The sequence below is a fragment of the Tupaia chinensis genome, unplaced genomic scaffold (assembly GCF_000334495.1).
Source record: "Tupaia chinensis unplaced genomic scaffold, TupChi_1.0 Scaffold147282_1, whole genome shotgun sequence".
Taxonomy (NCBI): Eukaryota; Metazoa; Chordata; class Mammalia; order Scandentia; family Tupaiidae; genus Tupaia; species Tupaia belangeri.
The window spans coordinates 1,258,432-1,280,768 of NW_006207133.1; the positions used below are offsets into that span (position 1 = coordinate 1,258,432).

Consider the following 22,337-nt stretch of genomic DNA (forward strand, 5'->3'; position numbering starts at 1 on the left):
GGTGCGGGGTCCCCCCCCCCAAAAAAAAAAAAAAAAAAAAAAAAAAAAAAAACACTTCTAAAAATCATGTTCTAAGCATTTTTTTACCAAATTCTTTCTGATAACTTTCAGAATTTTACTTTGCTACAACATCTCATGGGAAATATTTAGAGGGAGATCCTCAGAGTCCACCACTCCTCTAATGAAATTCAGATATTCAGGGATCAGCTCCTCACAATTATCCATGATGAATACTCTGCATACATACAATTTAATGTTCTTTTTCTTCCTGTTTTCAAACAAGTCAAAAAGAGTACATCTTGAAATGAAAAGAAGAGCTCTGAATTCCAGCTGTCCTTCAACTGAAAAGTGCCTCAGTGCCAAGTTATCTTTCCAGTCATTGATCAAGCTCTTGTAGAATTCTCCATACTCTTCATTGGTAATACCATCGGGATTTCTGGTCCAAATAGGTTTTGAGTTCTTCTTGATCAATGTACATTTCCTTAATCTTCTTCTTGTCACCATCTTTCTTTTCTTCTTCATCAGAACCAACATCTTCTATTTCAGGTTTGTCTTCAGATTCCCTTTCTTCTTTTTCTTTCTCTTCTTCTTTCTCTTCCTTTTCTTCAGCTTCATCATCACTAAATTCTTTATCATGCTCCTCCAGAAAAAGAGTAATGGGATAGCCAATAAACTGAGAATGTTTCTTCATAATCTCCTTTCTTCTTCTTTTCTCCAAGTACTTAGTGTGGTCTTCTTTCAAATGCAGGATAACCTTTGTCCCACAACCCATGGGTTCACCTGTGTCAGTCCTAACCGTGAAGGAGCTCCCTGCAGAGGACTCCCAGGCATACTGCTCATCATCATTATGTTTGGTGATCACAGTCACTTTCTCAGCAAACATACAGGCAGAATGGAAACCAACACCAGTTGGCCAATCATAGAGATATCTTCACCAGGCTGCAAAGCTTCCATGAAAGCTTCATTCCCTGACTTGACCGTAGTGCCAAGATTATTAATCAGGTTGGTTTGGTCATTCCAATCCCAGTATCCACTATAGTGAGGGTTCAATCTTGTTTGTTTGGAATGAGATTAATGTGCAGCTCCTTCCCAGAATCTAGTTTACTAGGATCTGTCAAGCTTTCATATCTGATGAATTTGAAATAAGCTCCCTCAGGAAGATCGCTTTGTTGGAGTAGGAAGTATTCGTAATCAATGACATCAACTGGGTAATTTCTGCCTGGAAGACAAACATCTCAACCTTCTCCTCCTCCATGGGTTTCCTCTGGCATCGTGGCGAAGGATCATGGAGTACCCGAGACGTAGCAGCACCCAGATGCTGAAATAGATTGATTTTGTCTTTGAGACTTTAGACTTTTTTATTTTTGTGATATTAGCTTAATTTTCTTTTAATTTCATGGAATCTCAGAATTAAAAATGTAACTTACATGTGATCAACTCTTGAACATCCATGAGGTTCTACTCATTGTAGTATTCTGGCAGAGAAAACAATGGCCTGACAAAGAAGTCCATATCCTAATCTCAGAGCCTGGAAAGACATTATATCAAATGGCAAGGGGTAATGAAGGTTGCAGATGGAATTAAGGTTGCCAAATAGCTAACCTTAAAATAGGAATATCATCTTGGATTATGCGGGTGAGCCTGATATACATAAGGTCCTTTAAATGTGGAAGACAGGGTCAGTCCTATAGCACAGTAATTAAGTGTTATACATTGGAAGATGAATTCCACATAGTCAGTCACAGTTTGAATCCTGGCCCAGCAGCTTGAAAAACATGCTGAGCATGTGTGTATGTGTGCCCAGGATCCTGACGGAATAAATCAATGGAGGAGAAGGGGTTGCAGCATGACTACCTCCCATTGTATAGTACTTGCTCTTTCTCTCCAGCAAGTGTACATGCCCTCTGTCAATTAAAAAAAATAATAAAAACAAATGTGGAATAAAGAGGAAGAAGATGAAAGTCAGAGAGAATCAAAGGTGTTACACTGCTGACTCTGAAGTTGAAGGAAGAGGCCATTGAAGGGACACAAGTGGCCTCTAAGAGCTAGAAAAGAAAAGAAAACAGATTCTCCTATGGATCCTCTGGAAGTAACACAGCCTGCTGACACTTTAGACCCATCTTGGGCTTCTGGCCTACAGAACTGTAAGATAATAAATATGGGTTATTTGAAACCACTAATTTTGTGGTAATTGATCATAGCAGCAAGACAAAGTTCTTAACTAGACTTATTTATATTCATTCTCTTTTTTATTTAATCTTTACTATGACTCAGGCATTTATCCTCATTTTACAGATGAGGAGACTGAAGCTCAGAGAGGTTAAATTACTTGCTCTGGACATATAGCTATTTAACAACAGAGTAGAGTCCAAATCCAAGTCTGTCTGACTACAGGTTCCAAGACTTTATTGCACCTGCCCCAGTGCCTTACATACTGCAGATGGCAATCCACTAGTCTCACAGAGAATTTAGCAAGGAGTAAAATAACATTTTTTTTTTGAGAGGTTTTTCTCTATAGGGTGCCTGCGCTCGCCAGACAGACAGAGAGAGACATAGAGACAGAAAGCGAGAAATCACCCCCTAGTGGGGATGGTCACGCCGCAATCCCTTCTCCTCCATTTTCCTCTCGGGATCTTGGGCATGCACGCACACATGCCCGGCGTGAGATTTAAGCCACTGGGTCCGGAACGCGAACCACGGTTGACTACGTGGGAATCCAGCGACATAGCCATTACGCTAACTGCTGTTTCCCATAAAATAACACTTTTAAGTAAAAAGTTTTTAATAAAATTAGAATAAAAAGAAAGAAGAGAGAAGAAGAAAGGAGAGACAAAAATGCACTTACAGGGGCCACATGGTGGAGCAGAAAAGCACTTCACACTGTGAGGCTGACCTGCATGAAAAGTTTCAAGCTTCACACTGAGAAATATATCCTTGAGTACACTAGGCACATGCTCACAACCTGGTCTTTCTCTCTGTCTTTCTCATTCATGGAAGAAATAAACTAAAAAGTGCACTGTAAATGCCAGGGGGTAAGCATTTAATAAAACTTGTTTTAGGTATGTTTCAAATGATGTCATGCATAATGTGAAACGTATTTCTTGCTGTTAATTGAAGTAAAACATGTCTGAAAGACACTGCTATACAACACACCCACAGGAGAAAAAAGAAACTATGACCCAGTTCCTTTTTTTAGGAATATCTGCAGTTATGATGCAAAGTGCCAAAATCACAGAATCCCCTTGATGGAAGGGGTCCAGGGCTTGACTTGATCTAAGAGGAAACAGAAAGAAAAAGACAGAGAGACAGAGTAGCACTGGACACAGGCAGCCTGAGTCTAGGTAGCCCAAGCAATTTGTGCTGCCCAGACAAACTGGATGCCTTTATTCATAGGTCAAAGTGACACTACATATATGTATTTCATGACACTCCATAGATATGTTGATGTGTTACAGACAATAAGAAGCAGGTAACAAATCTATAAGGGCTTAGACATACTGGGCCAGGTATATCCCTTGGTGATAATCACATCAAGGAGAAATCCCATTAATCTTATTTTCTAATGGAGAGAAGTCTAGCTGCAGGTGTGGGGAGGATACATAAGCTAAAGAATCTTGCCATAGGGCGGGCATCACCACACCCGAATAAGGCTAAAGAATCTTACAGAGGCAGAGCAGGGGTTGGACTTTGCTAATTGGGGTCAAGATGTTCCCTGGATTCCATCAGATGTGTCTATTGGAAAGCCCCTAGCAATTTCCACCCTTTGCTCTGCCTGCAACAAGGGGTATTTGCTCAGAGCATGTCCCCACACCCTCAGGGCCTCTCTCTGAACATGTCCCTACATTTCCCCCTTTTTTTGTTTAAAACCCAACATGACCTGGGTTTGTCTGGAGGGAGGTCAACACCAGGAGATATACATAGGCATCAGTCCCACCTCATCCTGATGCTCATGAGAGTCCCATGGGGGATCTTCAGCAATGCACACACAACATGCACAAAACAGACTTCATTACTTTTACCACAAACTTTCCCCTGGAGCCTGCTGTTGCAGTTAACAGCATCACTGCTACCTATTTGTACAAAAGAGAAACAACATAATCTCCTGGCCTTCTCATCTCTTCTGTCACTAAAGCAGTAGATTCTGCTTCCTAAGTCTTTAAGTGATTCCTTTCTCTCCATTCATATGGCACAGCCTCAAGATCCTCCTTTCTCTTACCTGGACAACTGCAATATCCTCTTGGCCAGTCTCCTTGATCCTAGTCTCACCCACTCAGACCCACACTGCATCTGCAACCTCAGATTCAGTGGTGTTCTGCTCTCCTTACAGTACTTCTGTCCTTCTCCATGAAAAAGCACACAAGTTCTGGGGCCAGCAGGTGGCGTAGTGGTTAAGGGCACTGGACTCCCACATGGCCAACTGCAATTCGAGTCCCAGACCTGAAGACTTGCTTTCTCTTGCTCTTGCTCTCTCTCTCTCACTCTCACTCTCACTCTGTACCTTTCTGGTCAAATTAAAATAAGTAAATAAATAAAGGTAAATAAGATTTTCTTTTTTTCTTAAAAAGGCACCTAAGTTCAACACTTGTATCCAAAAATCCCTTTTCTAACCACTCCCTGTAATACTCAGGCTATAACATCTGCCTGCTCCAAATTTCTTGATTGCCCCCTATGGATCATTAATTTTCATAATTTGTAAAATTTGCTTACTCTCCCTAGAAGGTATTCTTCCCACTTTCCACCTAGGAAAATCCTCTATACAGAAATGCTGAGAACATAACTTTTCTGACTAGACTAGAACTGGTCAGCTTTTTGCATAAAAGGGTCATATCATTCCACATTACTGAGCTTAGGGACTATAAAAATTCACATAAACTACACAGAAATAATGATTCAATCTTTCATTAAGTAAATTAAAGAACAGTGGTAAATGCTGCTCTGAACCTAATTTTACCCAACAAGGAGAGCTATTTTTAGTGAAATAAAAGAATTACAGGAGAAAGTGGAACCAGCAGTTAGCGTAATGGCTATGTCGCTGGATTCCCACGTAGTCGACCGCGGTTCGTGTCCCGGATCCGGTGGCTTAAAACTCATGCCGGGCGCGTGTGCGTGCGTGCCCAAGATCCCGAGAGGAGAATGGAGGAGAAGGGATTGCGGCGTGGCCATCCCCCCTGGGGGGTGATTTCTCGCTTTCTGTCTCTATGTCTCTCTCTGTCTGTCTGGCGAGCGCACGCGCCCTACAGTGAAAATCTCTCCAAAAAAAAAAAAAAGAATTACAGGAGAAAGTGACCATATAATAGCTACAGAGACGCTTGAGACAAAGAGAGATACTAAGAAAGAGTAAGAGATTAAGAGATGAAAAGAAACACTCTCGCACTGTATTAGTAATTTTTTTTAGACTTATTTAGGCTTCATCTAGTGATCCACCATAACTTTCAAGTTCTTGTGTAACAGCAGAAAACCAATTTGGTTCCACTGGTCTTTGTAGAAAAGTCACCCTGTGCAAGAGTCAGAAGCAGTGATACTCAGTATCAGCTTCAGAACAGAAAAACAATAAAGCTTGACATCTGCTAAATCCCCTGGGAGTGAGCATCCCAGGCCTACTTCCCTTAGTACTTTATTCCAGATAGTGAGAATGACATGAATTGAGGTTAGAGGCCATCCTATAAAGGATCAGTAACATTGAGGTGCAGACACAGGAAAAACACTTTTTGTAATAATGTCCACTCTAAAGTGAATAAAGTCAGATGGCTAGTATTCTTTTGTTTGCTTGTTTGTTTGTTTGAAGGGACTTATTTTTTTGGGGGGGGAGAGGTTTTTTGTTTTGTTTTGTTTTTGCTATAGGATGTATGCGCTCACCAGAAAGACAGAGAGACAGCGAGACCGAAAGCAAGAAATCATCCCCCCTAGAAGGGATGGCCACACTGCAATCCTTTCTCCCCCATTCTCCTCTCAGGATCATGGGCATGCACGCACACGCGCCCGGCTTGAGTTAAGCCACTAGGTCTGGGAATTGAACCATGGTCTACTACATGGGAGTCCAGTGACATAGCCATTACGCCAACTGCTGGTCCCAGGTTTTTTTTGTTTTTTTTGTTTTTGGTTTTTTGGGGTTTTTTTCTGGAGAGGTTTTCGCTATAGGGCACGTGTGCTCATCAGACAGAGAGAGACATAGAGACAGAAAGCGAGAAATCACCCCCCATGGGGGATGGTCACGCCGCAATCCCCTCTCCTCCATTCTCTTCGCAGGATCTTGGGCACGCACACACACGCGCCCGGCGTGAGTTTTAAGCCACCGGGTCCGGGACACGAACCGCGGTCGACTACGTGGGAGTCCAGCGACATAGCCATTACGCTAACTGCTGGTTCCCAAGACTTGTTCCTCTTTCTTACTACATGTTTGTTAAGGGTGAGCAGGGGCTACTCCCTATGCCAGCCTCATTTCAGGATGCAGTAGCTAAGCAGGCACCATCCTCAACTCTGTTGGTCCCCAGGACAGGGGAAAGAGGAGCCCGGTGAGTAGCCACATCTTTCTGGAGCTCCTGCAGACACGCGCGCGCGCGCGCGGCCGGCAGGAGTTTTAAGTCACCAGATCTAAGGCTCAAACCACAGTTACATGGGAGGCCCACACCATAACCATTACACCATCCACTGGTTCCTGACTTGAGTTTTCTATCTGACCTTCCAGTGATCACTCTCTCAACACATTAAGACACCTAATCAATGTGAATTAACTAATAGCCCTTAATAAATACACTTTAAAGAAGAAATTGCTAGCTAGCCTTGGCAATACTAAGAAGTAGACTATGTGTGTTTTGAGGACATTTCCTCTAAGCCACTGATTTTTTTTTTTTTTTTGTAAAATACACCAGTGCCCTAGTATGACTTTTCCTAAATGATGCAATAAAAACTGTTTACCAGTAGCCCTTGACCTCTCGACCCTGCCAGCCTTCTTTTCCCTTAAAGATTTACCTGCTCTTCTGGCCCCATTAAACACCTGGATGAAAGTGATGTTAGTATTAACCAATAACAGAGAATCTCCTGGTTAACACACAGTTCCATTTTATATGCCTTAGCTCAAATAAATGACTAAGACAGGCAGTTAAGGTAGGATAGCAGTCTTACGAAGTAGATGATTTTGTTAGTGATGTCCACTTTATTCCAGGTAATTGACCCTTTGCACTGTGGCTGGAAAGCTCAAGATAAGGATTTTTGTTTGGTTGGTTGGTTCAGAATTTTCTCTTTGTCTTTTAAAAAAAATTTTCACAAGGCTTTTAATTTAAAGATCTTATTACCTTGGTTATTTCTTCAAGAGTTCAAATTATCGAACTTCTCACCTGAACCAATAGATAAGCCTAATTCTCTCATCTACAGCAGCAGGCAAGGGGCAGAGGCTTAGAACCACCTAATCTGACCATCAGAGTTTCAATTTCCTCCACTGAGCAGAAGAGAAGAACGTGAAGCAGTGAGCAATACACTTGCAGCCCATAAACAGCCACACTTCCTGCTCCCGAACTGAGATCCAATACCAATTTAGTCTTATCTGTCTAGAATATCATTATGTGAAGACTTGAAAAGGTCAAAAGAGTTCCAGCTTTCACTTCTTACACTTTCTTCTGAAGCACAAAGAGAGGGAGGCGTCTGACGAGCATGGGACTATTTTGGTTCACTCAAGCACCCACAGGGAAAATATTCAGATTGTCTCTACAATGATCAGAAGGAATCCGTAATTCATGGCACACTCTGTCCCTCTCCGCACTGGTAAAACACTGGCCTTCAGGGTAAAATAGGGGTGATAAGTTGTGGGTGGAAGGGAATACAAACTTAAAAAGTCCAGTGGGGCCTCTTACTCATTTAGGCATACTAAGAACAGTTCTTGAGCACCTTTAGCATAACAAATATTGCAAGCCACTGTCCTTGAAGGTCTATTGAGAGTCAGGTAAGTAAATAAAGGCTTATAGAAATGACTGAATTTTAAAGTAGCAAGAGCAAGATGGAGATGGAAGGGATGTACCAGTACAGGGATTGAATATTACCCTGCAAAGGAACTGGAGTATGAAGCAGCGAGACATTCAGAAAGCCTTTCTTGGCCAGTGAAGGAGAAGAGCAACATGCTGCTGAGAAATCTATGTATGACGAGATACACAAGGGGTCTCCAAAAAGTTCATGAAAACTAATATTATAAAAATTTTTACTTGGATTTCACCAAGATAAACTATTATTTCATTTTGCATGAATTTCCTGAAGTCTTCTCCTACTACATAAACTTTGACCATAAGATATCTAACATTAGCAAGCACTGCAAGTAGCCATCAATGACCCATAACTCAGGGCGCAATTTCAAAAGCTAGCACAAATGCAACAATTAAGATTAATTAAGGGGTCACTGTATGGTACTGACTGCAAGCTCAATCCAGGCCAGGAAAATCAAAGAAAATCTTGAGTATAAACACTAAGCCTTGAGAATTACACACAAAAGGAAAGACAAAAGAACAGCCACAGTGGCACATGGAGTAGGGCACCACTGCATGGTACAGGAGCCAAGTGAGAGGTCCAGATTCAACTGAATATATCTGGTACACCTGTGGGCATCTGTGATCCTGGCTGGCCAAGAGGCTGGAGGGGGGATTGCAGCATGGTAAAACCCTGTCTTGGGTACCTGACTCTCCTCACTTATTTGCACTCTCTCTCTTATCAAATAAATAAATAAATAAATAAATAAATAAATAAATATTTTTTTAAAAAACGAAAAGGAAACAAAAAGGAAGGAAACAAAGGAGAGAGGAGAGAAGGCACTCAAGACAGAGGGAACAGAATGAAAAAAATAGAGGTAGAAATAAGCAAGACAATAAACAAAAAACAGTCACATTGCAACATGTGGCTTATGCTGGGACGTAGTAGACGTGAATATTATGGAGGCCCAAAGTACATGATTGTAAGGACTGACATGTGAGCAGAATTAGAGTGCTGCGAGGCCAGCAGTTGGTGTGGTGGTTGAGGCACTATACTCCCACATAGCTGACTGTGGTTTGAGTCCTGAATCTGACAGCTTATTTCTGTTTCTCCCTTTCTCTTTCTCTGTCTCTCCTAGTTAAATTGCGGAATAACAATAAATAAAGTTAAATAAATAATTATTTTAAAAAATAAAATCTCTAAAAACCAAACAGAATTAGAATACCACGTACCAGCAGGATGGTAGAGAGTCTTGAAACCTATTGCCTCCTCTTTTTTTCTCAATCTGATGTTCAACCATCTCTCCATTCTACTCCAAGGAAAACATTTTCGTGATGGAGAATATCCTCCACTCCTTATCTATAGAAGAGATCCCTTTCCAGGGACTAATAACTGACTTGATGGAAAGTACAGCTCAGAAGAAAAATAAAGCCTCCCACTCCCTGTCACAGATGAGGAAGCAGAGGTCCAGAGAGAAATGATAAGAAGACCAGGATATATTCCTGTCCTTGATAAATGGGGTTATTAATTAAAGCCCAGAGAGTGTATGTGGTCAGCACTGGACTGAAAGTTCATACTGAAAGAAAAGTAGAAGAATTGAGTCTGAACTTTAGAAGCACAAACTAACAATAAGAAAAAAAAAGTGAGAGAAAAAGAGAGAGTAGTGAGGTAACTAGGAGAGAACAACAACAAAAAAGATGGTGAGTTGGAGGGGCAGCATGGTGGTTTAAGTGCTGGACTCTTACATGGCTGACCGTGGCTTGAGTTCTAGACCTGACAAATTACTTTTTCACTTTCCGTTTCTCTCTCTCTCTCTATCTTCTTCTGATGAGCCTTAAACAAATTTAAAAGTAATAATAAAATTAAATTAATAATTATTTTTTAAAAGATAGTGGGGGGCTGGCAGGTGGCATGGTGGTTAAGGGCATTGGACTCCCACATGGCTGACCTCAGTTCAAGACCCAGACATGATGGCTTTCTTCCTCACTTTCTTTCTCTCTCTCTCTCTCTCTCTCTGTGTGTGTGTGTGTGTGTGTGTGTGTCCCTCTCTGGTCAGATTTAAATACATAAATAAATAAAGTTAAATAAAAATAATTTCTTTTTAAAAATTAAAAAAAGAGTGGGCTGTGTTAATCATTTTAAAAAATTTTCTGTACCTTATAATATTTTCATATTTTAAAATTTTTCTGACTGGGGCTAGCAAGTGGCATGGTGGTTAAGGCATTGGACTCCCACATGACTGACTGCAGCTTGAGTCCTGGACCCAGAGGCTTAAAACTCACACTGTGCACGTGTATGCCCAAAATTCCAAGAGATACTGGAGAAGGGATTGTAGCAAGGCTGTCTCTCTCTCTGAGTCTCTCTTCAACATATGCACGTGGCCTATAGCAAAAATCTTTTTTAAAAAAATGTATTTTTCTAACTAGGGAGAAACTTTCCCTTCCAGGGCTAGCAGTTAATTCTTGGAAATAATAAAGAGTTCAACCCAGGGCACTTCCTCATATGTAAACGAACCAATCCTGAGCCCACATTCCAAAGCATCTCCTCCACCTGTCCTAATAACCCCAGGGCTAGGTACCAGACAGTTAAGGAGGGCCTGTATGAGCCACAGTCCACCAGATTTATTCAAACTAGTCTAACCTTAGCTGTTACCCTGCCCTTCTCTGCCTTTTCTATAAAAATTAATGAAGGCTCTGGGCCAGGTTTTCCCCTCACTCCTGCTTCTGCCTCTGGGTGAAACCTGGTGCTTCCCCATATGCCCTGCAAGGCATGGCCTACATGCTTTTCCTAAAAAATGCAAGCCGTGAAATTCTTCTAATGGCGTTGGCCTCTCTGTGTCCTGACTCAGTTTCTCCATAATTAAAATGGAAGCACAGATCACGGTCCAGCTAATAATTGAATCTGAAATAAAAATTTACCTTCCAAGCAGCCTCTTTGGTATAAGATTACAGCAAATCTTGTAGGTCTAACTAGCCTAGCCTAAATAGAAGGAGCAAGTTTACTATTTCCTGAGACTAACAATGTTTGTTAATAATCAATATTTGATTATTAAGTAGCAACATTAATAGAGCTTCTAAAAAGCTGATACACACTTTTTTAATTAAATCAAGTTCAAAAGATCAAAATGGAAGGAGGTAGACAGAAGAGTTACTTTTTCTACACAATAAATAAACCTCTGTGGAATAATTTCAGCTTCAAAGAAATCAAATGTGATAAATGAGAAACACAGGGGAAATGTCTGTTGTCAAAATACAAAGAGAAATTAACATACTTAAATAATTTGGAAAATAAGAATGCAGTTTTGAATGGTTATAAAGTAGGTAGGATTAGGGACCCACAGGCATGGTGCTACCTTGGAAAAAAGGAGGGACCCAGTTTCATTGGGCAGAATCAAGACAATGAATTACTGACTATATCGAGATATCAGGAAGGTGGTACAGTGGACCACCAGTTGTCCTTCCCGTTGCCTTGGACAAAAAACTTTCAGGACCTGAACAATGGTGCAGCAATAAAATTTAGGAATCTGCAAGGCTGGTCAACATGGAAAGGTTCTAGGTTCACATCCAGAAACATCCTTGAGTGTACCAGATACGGATGAACACATGTGTTCATGAGAAGGCTGACTGAGGCTGGGGAGGATCACGGTCAAGATCCTGACTGGGGCGCTGCCTCTCTGTCTCTCTCTTTTTCTTCTCTTGCTCATGGTCATATCACCACCCAGACCAGACTGCTTTCTCCAGACTCAGTAAAGCCATGGAGCAACTTGAGTGAAGCATAAGGTGATATGGTATGTTACCTCTGGCGTGTGTCCTTAAACAGAAGGAGATGCCCGTTTTCTCCCTTTTCTGTGTCTTATGACCTGGAATGTGATGTAATGGTTGACTCTCAAGCAGGCACTTTGGCTTACTAGGACAGAGACCACATGCAAGATACAGGAGAGCATTAAGATGGAAAATGACTGGGAACATGCAGGTTCTAGAGCCAACATGGAGCCCTGAACCTCCCATTTTCTAACTATGCATAAGAGAACAACGGACTTCATCCTATTTTAGGGCAGAGGAGGATATTTCTTTACAAACCTAAGGAGAGGAGAATTAATTATTTGAGACTGCTTACCTTGAAAAACCTCAGTCTTCTCAGAGAAGCAGAAGATAAGACTGTTAAGTTGGAAGGAAAGAATGAAGAACAGAGAAGAAAGCTTGACTATGACAGAGTGAGTAATGAGGGGATGTAAAAGAGAACCGACCAAGAGGATAGGACTACAAGGACTCTCCTGCAGAAGTAAAAGGACCCACTTAAGAAAAGAATGGGTAATTATAACATGCATACCCTCTTGTCTTAATTTCCTACCATAATGTACACCTGAAAATAAATATTGTAAATAAAATGTAGACATTGGGGACTTGTGTATGGCTAGGGATTGTCAAAACAGGCAAAATCCAAAAGGTTAGGGGAATAAAAAAAACTTTGTGTGTGGGTAAAGACATAGTGATGGGAGAATAGGAAAATCCAAAGAAAATAGAAGTAAATAGAAAGGGAAAAAAATAAGCTCAAGGTCATGATACAAATCAAATTCAGAGGGAAAAAAAATGGGGATGTTCACGGGTGGTTGTTAAGTTCATGTGCTTTTGTAGTTAAGCAGACAGATTTGAACCCCAGATTTTCCATTTACTAATTGGATTACTTTGACAAAGTCATTTAACTTTTCTGAGCCCTTATTTCTTCATCTGTAAACTAAGAATGAAAAATATGTAAGATTAGCACTGGCCCTTAGCATAGCATCTGACACATAATAACAGTCGCCCACAGCCATTGTTAGCAAATAAAGACCTTGTGTTGAGGAAGATGCTGCTCAGAGTTTGAGATCTGAGGGGGTGGATGGCAAAGAGGAGTAGAAGGCAGAGGAGAAAATCACAGAGTCAGAATCATATCTGGAGAGTGCAATCTATTGCACTTTCAGCATTTAGAGCATACTAAAGTGCTGACTTTCAAACTAGCTTCCATATAATCCTGGGATTACTCAGAATAACCTCAAAGGATCCCGTTAGAGAAGAGAAAGAGAAGACCGTATCAATGGTACACCTATCCTTTTTGCTCACTTCAACCCAAGAAGATCTCTCCTTATAATTTCATATTTGTTTAACATCTTGCAATTTAGCAAAAACTTTCACTCAGAAAGAAGTTTCTACTACTAAAATAAAAAGAAGGAGAAAGTAGAAGAGAGCAAAGTAATAGTAATAGTACTAGCAGAAGTAGTGTTAGTAGTAATACTAGCAATTTACAACTCTCAAAGTCACCGCAGTTCTCACTCAGGGGTGTACATACACCAAAGAACACCAAAGAAAGGTCAAGTGGAATATCAGTCAGGGTCCCAGAAAGAAATGAAAAGTACATTTTATTTTATTTTTGATAGAGGTTTTTGCCTTAGGGCATGTGTGCTCACCAGAGAGAGAGACAAAGACAGTTACAGGGAAAGTGATAAATCGCTCCCAAGGGGGGATGGCCAGACTGCATGCACAAGCATCTGCCATGAGTTTCAAGCCACCTGGTCTGGGACTCAAACCCTGATCAGTCATGTGGGAGTCCCAGTATGTAACTGCTACACCATCTTCTGGCCCAGATAATGTACTTTAAAAAGGTCATGGAGGCATAATGATTACATCGCTAGTCTCCCACATAGTCTACTGCAGTTTGAGTCGCAGACCCAGTGGCTTAAAACTCAGTCAGGTGCATGTGGGTGCATGCCCAAAATTCCAAGAAGAGAATGGAGGAGAAGGGATTGCTGTATGGCCATCCTCCCAGGTGGTAATTTCTCACTTTCTGTCTCTCTGTCTCTGTCTCTCTAGCAAGTGCATTCACCTTACAGCAAAAATCTCTCTTTTTTTTTTAAAAAAAAAAAGTCATTTAGGGAAACCAGCAGATGGTGTAGTGGTTACATTGCTGGATTCCCACATGGCTGACCGTGGTTTGAATCCTGGACCTGGTGGCTGGAAAATCATGCCAGGCACATGTTCATACATGTCCAAGATTCTGGGAGGAGAATGAAGGACAAGGGATTATGGCATGACCATCCCATCTGGGGGAGGGGGGGTTCTCACTTTCCCTCTCCCTGTCTTCTCTCTCTCTCTCTCTCTTTTTCCTCTCTCTCCCTACAGCAAGCACATGTGCCCTAAGACAAAAACCTCTAAAGAAAAGGTCATGGCAGACTATCTTCAGGGGTGTGAACAGAGGAAACAGAAGCCAAGAAGAAACAGCAAAGTATCCTAAGGCTAGCAATAGTGGAAAGCCCTAATTACTCCTAGGTATAAAGAGGCAGTTAAAGCAGAGTGGTAGTCCTGCCCTGGCAGTAGGAGAAAGCTGCCAATAGGACTTCGGGCCTTCAATGCATGAAATACTGTACTGCTAGCCCATTGAGCAGCACAGAGGGAGTCCGGGAATAAATTACCTGCCATCTCTCTCCCCACCTTCTGCAGACTCCTGCTGGTATGACCTACTGCCCAAATCTAATATAAGCCAAAGAATAAAGGAGCCCAATCAAGGCAGCCCATAGAGATCATACTTCTAGGGCAGAGAGTAAAGTGGAAAGGGCATAAAGTGGGTCTGGAGAGGTAAATAATGTCCAGCACAGTAGATATTCATTCTCTCTGCTAAAACTCCACTTTCCTTCATTCCCCATGGAAGAGCACTATGACATTCTCTATGTGTCTCCACTAACCATATACCAACTATCTGCACTCTATAGTGGAAACTGAAAAAACTAGAGGATATAGAAGCATGGAAAATGGCTAGAGATACTAAAGATCATGTGGGAAGAGAGTGGAGAAGGGAGAAAATATGAGGAAAGAAATTAAGGAGAAAATAGAGAGGTAAGGAGAAAAATAGAGAGGTAAGACATTTATGGGACACAGAAATGGATTAGTATCCATATCTATTGATGATAACATGTATAGTACCCTGAACTGGACTAGCATGAAGTGTATTCATGTTGGGTACATTTACTTTGCAAGCTAAATGTTGTAAACTAATAGAATATATAAAATAGAATAAAGAAAGAAAGAAAAAATATTCTCCATGTCGGATAGCTGGTCAGATAAAGACAAATGAAGACATTCTCCTGATTCCCTGAAAGCCCACTGCATTATTCATTGATTGCTATGTAATAAATTATCCTGAAATTTAGTGGCTTAAAACAGCAAACAGGATTCTGAGATGGCTTCCGTACTTCAGCTGTGAAATACTGATTTCTTTGACCAAAAGTGAAGATTTTCTGCTGAGACTTCATCCTCCAGACTCATTTCTAGTGGGTAGGGATAGCTCTGTGTCGCTTTCTCTCCATTTCTGTCTGTCACTCTCTGTCTCACTGTGTCTCCCTGTGACTTTTAATTTTTAAATTTTTTTTTCTGGGATCAGCAGTTAGCATAATGGCTATGTCGCTGGACTCCCATGTAGTCGACCATGATTCGCGTCCTGGACCCAGTGGCTTAAAACTCACGCCAGGCACGTGTGTGTGAATGCCCAAGATCCTGAGAGGAGAATGGAGGAGAAGGGATTGCAGCATGGCCATCCCCCCGGGGGGTAATTTCTCACTTTCTGTGTCTCTGTCTCTCTCTGTCATTCTGGCAAGCACATGCGCCCTATAGTAAAAAACTCTCAAAATAAATAAATAAATAAAAATAAAGTTATAGTCTTATCATTATAATTATAAGATAACTTTATAATCTCTTTTTATCCTCTTTTTTTTGCTTTCTTCTTTTTTCATTTTATTTTTTCTTCTTTCCTCTTCTTAATTCTTTTCCTTTTTTCCTTATCTTTATTCATATTCTGATCAGCCTCTACACATTAAGTGTCTAGACCAGCCCAAGTGAACAGTTTCCAATCATCTGAATATGATTTTGGTTAGAATATTCCTCTCTTCACCTTGAAACTGATGCACAAAGAGGGAAAATGGAACAGAAGAAAGATTGCAGATCACCTCCTTCTGCTCACCTCTGAATGCTCAGATTGAACTTCAAGAATCAGGAAGAAACGCACCATCTATCAGATGACTAGAAATCACCACAGGATCACAAGAAATAAGAGGAAGCAAGACAATACCTCTCCTCCAAGGGAAAAGAATAACACCTCTTCATCCTCAGACAGGTACAATAAAACTCATGGAAATGTCTGATAAGGATTTTAGAATATTCATAATGACAAAGCTAACAGAAATGGAAGAGAACAGAGGCCACGAACTGCAGAAGATGCAGGCAAAAGGAGCTGACAAGTTCCAGGAGGTGAGGAAATTCTTGCAAGATCTAAGAGAGGAAATACTCACTCTAAAAAAGAATTAAATGGACCTGTTAGAGATGAAGGCTATAATACAGGAAGTCAAAATCTCCCTTGAAAGTATTAAAAGCAGACTATATCATACAGAAAATTGAATCTCAAATGTAGAAGATAGAACGCCGGCCTAGAAAAATCCACCATGAAGACTGAGAAAATGGCCCCCCAAAAATGAGAATAATATATGAGAAATATTAAATATCATCAAACATCCAAACATCTAGATAATTGGTATCCCAGAAGGTGAAGAGATTCATAAGGACATTGATAATCTATTCTATGAAATCCTGCAAGAAAACTTTTCAAACCTAGAGAGACCCTCAAAGATCCAGTCCCAAGAAATATGAAGGACCCCAAATAGAATCAACCCAAGAAGATCTTCTCCAAGACACATTATAGCCAGATTGACCAAAACCACAGACAAAGACAAGATACTAAGATTAGCAAGAGAGAAACGTCAAGTTACCTACAAAGGATATCCCATCAGCCTAACTGCAGACCTCCCATAGGAAACAATGCGAGTGAGGAAAGAATGGGAAAATATCTTCAAAGTGTTAAGGGTAAAGTAATTTCAGTCAAGAATGCTGTACTCAGCAAGATTATCCTTCATATGTAAAGAAAAGACAAGAATAGTCTCAGATAAACAAAACCTGAAAGAATTTACCAACACTGGACTAGATCTCAAAGAAGTTCTCAAGGGCGTGCTATACCAGGAAAATTAAATACACACACACAGAAATACGAGTTTAAAAACTAGCAAATAAAATTTTAAACATTTAAAAAGCAGTAAGTGGGGACTGGCAGGTGGTGTGGTAGTTAAAGGCGCTGGACTCCCACATGTCCAATCGCGGTTCAAGTCCTGGACCTGGCATCTTGGTCTCTCTCTCTCTCTCTCTCTCTCTCTCTCTCTCTCTCTCTCTGTGTGTGTGTGTGTCCCTCTATGGTCAAATTAAAATAAATAAAGTGAAATGAAATAATTTTTTTAAAAAGCAGTAGACATTTATTACCTTACAAATTCTATTTCTATGGGTCAAGAGTTTGGAAGGAAGCACCTTAACTATGGATTTCTAAGGTACATGTGCGTACTGGAGAAAGACAAAGGAAAAGTAAGAAATCACTCTCCAGGAGGATGGCTATGGCCATACTGCAATCCATTCTCCACCATTCTCCTCTCAAGATTTTGGGTACTCATGCCCATACACCCAGGGAGATTTTTAAGCTACCAGGTCTGCGACTTGTACTGTGGTAGGCCATGTGGGAATCCAGGACCTTAATTAACCACCGTGCCACCTGTTGGCCTTCTGACTCAATCTTTAATGTAGTTGCCTTCAAAGAGACAGCCAATACTGTAGTCATCTAAAGGAGAATCCACTTCCAAATGGATAATTTGCATGGCTATTCATGGTTGTCAGGAGGCCCCAATTCCTTGGCATATGGAGCACTCTCCATAGAGGTGCTTAAGTGTCCTCATGACATGCATCAACTGACATGCTCCAGAGTGAACAATCAGAGAGAAACAGAGAGAAGAGAAAGCCACAATACCCTTTGTAATTTAGTCTCCACGTCATACATTGTCAAGGTCACACCTGCCTTATTTTTAGTTTTGTAAGCAAGTTATCAAATCTAACCCACACTTAGGGGAGAGAGGGAAGACAGATCAATTCCACCTCCAGAAGGGTGGAGAATTCAAGGATTCATACTCATATTTTTAAATCACTGCATCCACTCTACCCATATACGTCACCTTTAATACTCTACTTCCTGCTAATTCTATCTGCCTGGGTTCATACTATACATGCATCCTCTGCATTGAATGGCAAGAGGCACAATTTCACTGCAGCAGGTGCCCAGGGGTTCACCCAGTAAGGTTCCACAAAGAAAGAGCAAATCCAAGTGCTACAAGAAGAAAAATAATAACCAATAGCATAGCTATGTTCTTTTACTGATTAAAAATGTACATATATAATAAAATGTAGATTTTACTTATGCTACTCCTCCTTCTAAAAATTTTTTTTTTTAAGTATGATAGCTAAAGAGCAAAACATAAAATGATTCTAAGTTCAGACAACTTTCAAGGTGGAGTCAGAGCAGCACAATGACCTCTAAAGGTTTGGGGTGGTTGTTTTCATTTGTTTGTATGATTGTTTTTTGTAGAAAGGAGTAATGGAGTGGAAGAGTCATATGCCAGAAGGAAAAAGCAATATTTTGGAAGCAAAATGTCAGAGCTTTTTGTGGAGTAAAGAGATTTAGAGTTATTGATAAAGACCAAAGTTTAAAACATTTCCAAACAGAAACATATTTGGAATTTGTTTTTAAATCTCACATTATTTGCAGTTAAACTGAAATGTTGATAACGTTCTCAAGCACTAAGAAATTGATTCTCACACATTTACTTATAGCTTCCGGTGGTTTATGAATGTCTGGTAAATACAATGTCTGCCTTTCCCCACACTTTTATACATTCGTTTGCCAGTCTAAGATAAAGATAATCACAGGCTTCATTCTTCCCTTGTGACAGATGTATAAAACAGAAGTCACACAAACATAATGATGCGATCTATACATTTGTCAGTGTCTGTGTTTCTTCCATATGTTTATGGATTGCATTGTGCGGTACATAAACAGTTCTGATCACACTCGGGTAGAATCCTAATTTTGTGGTATATGATTAAATCCAAGCAACCTTGAAAGGTCATTTCCTTCACACCTCATGTAGAATAACAGCAATGGCTTACTGGGGATTGATTGCTAAAATCCTATTAAAAAAGAAATCCTCCAACCTCTTTTAGTAACCTTTATTTTTTAACCATATACAGAGTAAAATTGTTATTTTGGGTATTTTGCATCCTGTTTCCAGGAATGCTGGCTTTTGCCTTTCCAGCTTCTGTAAATGCCTGGGTATTGTGAACAAACAGACCCTAATTTCTCTGTGTGGTCCATTTAGATTTCTGCACATCAGATCTTATTAAATAGAGTCCACTTAGAGCTTGAAACATTCAGCTCTCATGCCAGTAGTGTCCAGAGCTGGGGACAATTCTCTGACACTAGACTCAGAAGTCTTAAGTACTTATTACCTTTGTCTTTTATTATGAGTCTCTTATGACATGAAAGCCATTCTGTACCTCCATGTCTTTCACTGTCACACAGAAATGGTGAGGCCAGTCTTTGGCTTTCCTTGTCAGATGTCTAAGCAAAGAGAGTTAAAAATAGGTCAAAACTAAGAAATGTCACAAAAAATAACCATTTCTGTACATGCAAGCACAAAAAACATGCACACACATACATCAGTGTGCTTTCAACAGCCAGCATTATATGTATGTGTATACACACACACACACACACACACACACGCATTTGGGGGGGGGGATGACATTGAACTAATAGTTCCCTGGAGTTTATATCCCACCTCCCAGGGGCCATTATCAAGCAGCTTCACTTGATTTTGGTTACCAATTTAAGTTTGGTGAGACAGAAAATCTACACATAAAACAGCTAACAGAAACCAGATTTGTTATGCACAGATAGTCATTAAGAGACAGTAGAAACTTAGAATTCATGGTAAACTTGTTCCACAAGGCTTAAAAAAGCTACTCAAGGTGGATGGCCAATGCCTCATGCCAATTTGCATTGCAGCTGAGGTATGTGGAATGCAGTCTGCCCTGAATTTTATGGGGGGGGGAGATGGGGGACAGGACGACATGACTCACTGGTCTAAAGTATTGAAGGACATCCTGTTTCTAGGGATTAGAACAGAGGCAAGTCTTTCCCAACCAGTTCCTCCTTATCTCAGGGTGCTGTAGCCCCTGTACTTCCTATCATTATTTTTGAAAACTATAATGAAAAAATAACTGGAAGAACTGGGCCAGTCCTAGACCACCTGAAGAAATGTCCTGCATTATTTTAAAATAAAATAAACCTTTTATTTTAACCAGTAGATGTCAGAAGAGGAAGCAGGAGAGCTTCATCTTTTGCCTCCAAGGAGGAAACACTGAGATGTAATTTATTGTCCAAATTTCTACTGTTGGATCATGCTAAAGACCCAGCTTGAGACTATGCCCTGGCTTGGCTTCCTTTTCTTCCCTATCCTTCCCTCTTTCTCCCTCTCTGGTCTCCCCTGAGAACACTTTTTTTTGAGGGGGAGAGGTTTTTCGCTATAGGGCGCGTGCGCTCGCCAGACAGAGAGAGACAGACAGAAAGCAAGAAATCGCCCCCCAGGGGGGATGGCCACGCCACAATCCCTTCTCCTCCATTCTCCTCTCAGGATCTTGGGCACGTACGCACACGCGCCCGGTGTGAGTTTTAAGCCACCAGGTCCGGGACTCAAATCGCGGTCGACTACGTGGGAGTCCAGCGACATAGCCATTACGCTAACTGTTGGTTCCCAGAGAACACTTTTTTTAATAAAGCACTTGTGAATGAGTCTTCATCTCTCAGTCTTCTAGGAAACCCAATCTACCTAAAACATAGCCAAATCCAGAAAAGCAACCACACTAATAATGTTCTCCAAAGGAGGTATGTTTAGTTGGTACATCAAGTTTCCAAGACAAGAATCTTTGCCCTTGAAGTCTCAAAGGGAATGGTGGGAAAAATAACTTCATATCTGCTGAATTATTTGGGATCTTCTGAAGATCTCTTATACTTTGACACCCCACCACCACCACCACCACTGCCAGTAATGTTCAGATGGTTGAACTGAGAGAAGAGCAATCACATGATATTTTTACCAGTCAGGAAAGGAGGCTACAACAATGAGCAACCTCCAGTTCCAATGGCTTATTTATGACCACATTCTCCACCACAGGGTGGGGGCGAGATGTCATGTGGTGAAAAACACACTGGCCCTCAGATCTTCTGTCTGAAAGTGACACATATCATTTCTGCTCATGCTTCACCAGCTAATGCAAGTCATATGATTATGAAGAACAGAAAACAACTGGCAAATCATTTCTACTATGTACCTAGGAAGATGTATTTGTGAACACCTTTCATGATTACAATAGCTCCAAATACCAACCAGCAGGAACCTGAAGAATAAGCTGTTGACTACTAAAAAGCAAGCCAAACATACTTGATGACTTTGAGCTACAAGTTTCAGAGAGCTTTATTCACTCAACAGATATGCATTAATATCTTCTCTAAACAAAGGACTATGATTGGGCCTGACAGGCAGTGTAACATCATGGTACTGACCACATGCTCTGGAAGTAGAGGGTCTAAGTTTGAATCCCTGATCTGCCACTTAACAGGATATAAATCACCTTTCTAACTCAGTTACATTATCTGAACAATGATAACAAAACAAAAATGTACCTTATCGAATTGATAAGATGATTAGAAGCGATAAATTACATAGTCGCCAATAAATGTTGACTATTATAGTTATTATTATTCCAAAGTGAAATATCATATGGCATCTTCCCTTGAGAAACTTACTCCAAGATGTAGTGTACAGTTATGCAACACATTACAGCTCAATTTGACAGAAGTTTATGGGGAATCTACTATGTGCAGGATGGTAGTTTGGGCACTGGGGCACAGGAATGAATAAAACACAGCCTCTTGCCTTAAATAGTGGACACTTTGATGGGTAAGACAAAAGCATAAGCAGATTATTTCAATATGCTTTTAGTGAGAAGATAAAGTCTATTGGAATGCGAAAGAGAAACACTTAGCCAAATCCAAGAGTAAATAAGCAGCTTTTTGAAGACAACCTTTTCCTCAGGTACATAGTAAATGAGTAAAATCAGTTATGTTTTACCTCTAGGTTAGTAAAGAAAGCTTTCAAGTCTAAAACTCAGAATGCACCACTGTCGCTGATGATGCTTGGCAGGTGTTGGCATGAGCAATCCCCGCCACCCACTCCCTTGCTTGATTCAGACTCCCTCAAATGTGCTATTCAACAAGAAATGCCAGTCAAATCTGAGATGGATACACAAAGGGCAGACATTCACCTGGAGCCCGCCCTGATCTGCTCTAATGAAATACTTGATTCTCCTCACAAAGTGAATTGTGATAAACAGATAAAAAGTCTCCATACAGCAATGCCCTCTATGTCATAGGACTTC

The 22,337-nt window shown here is 40.7% G+C and overlaps 1 pseudogene; it reads right to left on the reverse strand.

Annotated features, from left to right (window-relative positions):
* Positions 1–1,271, reverse strand: part of LOC102494799 (heat shock protein HSP 90-alpha-like) — a 2,607-nt pseudogene extending 1,336 nt beyond the window's left edge.
* Between the last annotated feature and the right edge of the window lie 21,066 nt (positions 1,272–22,337).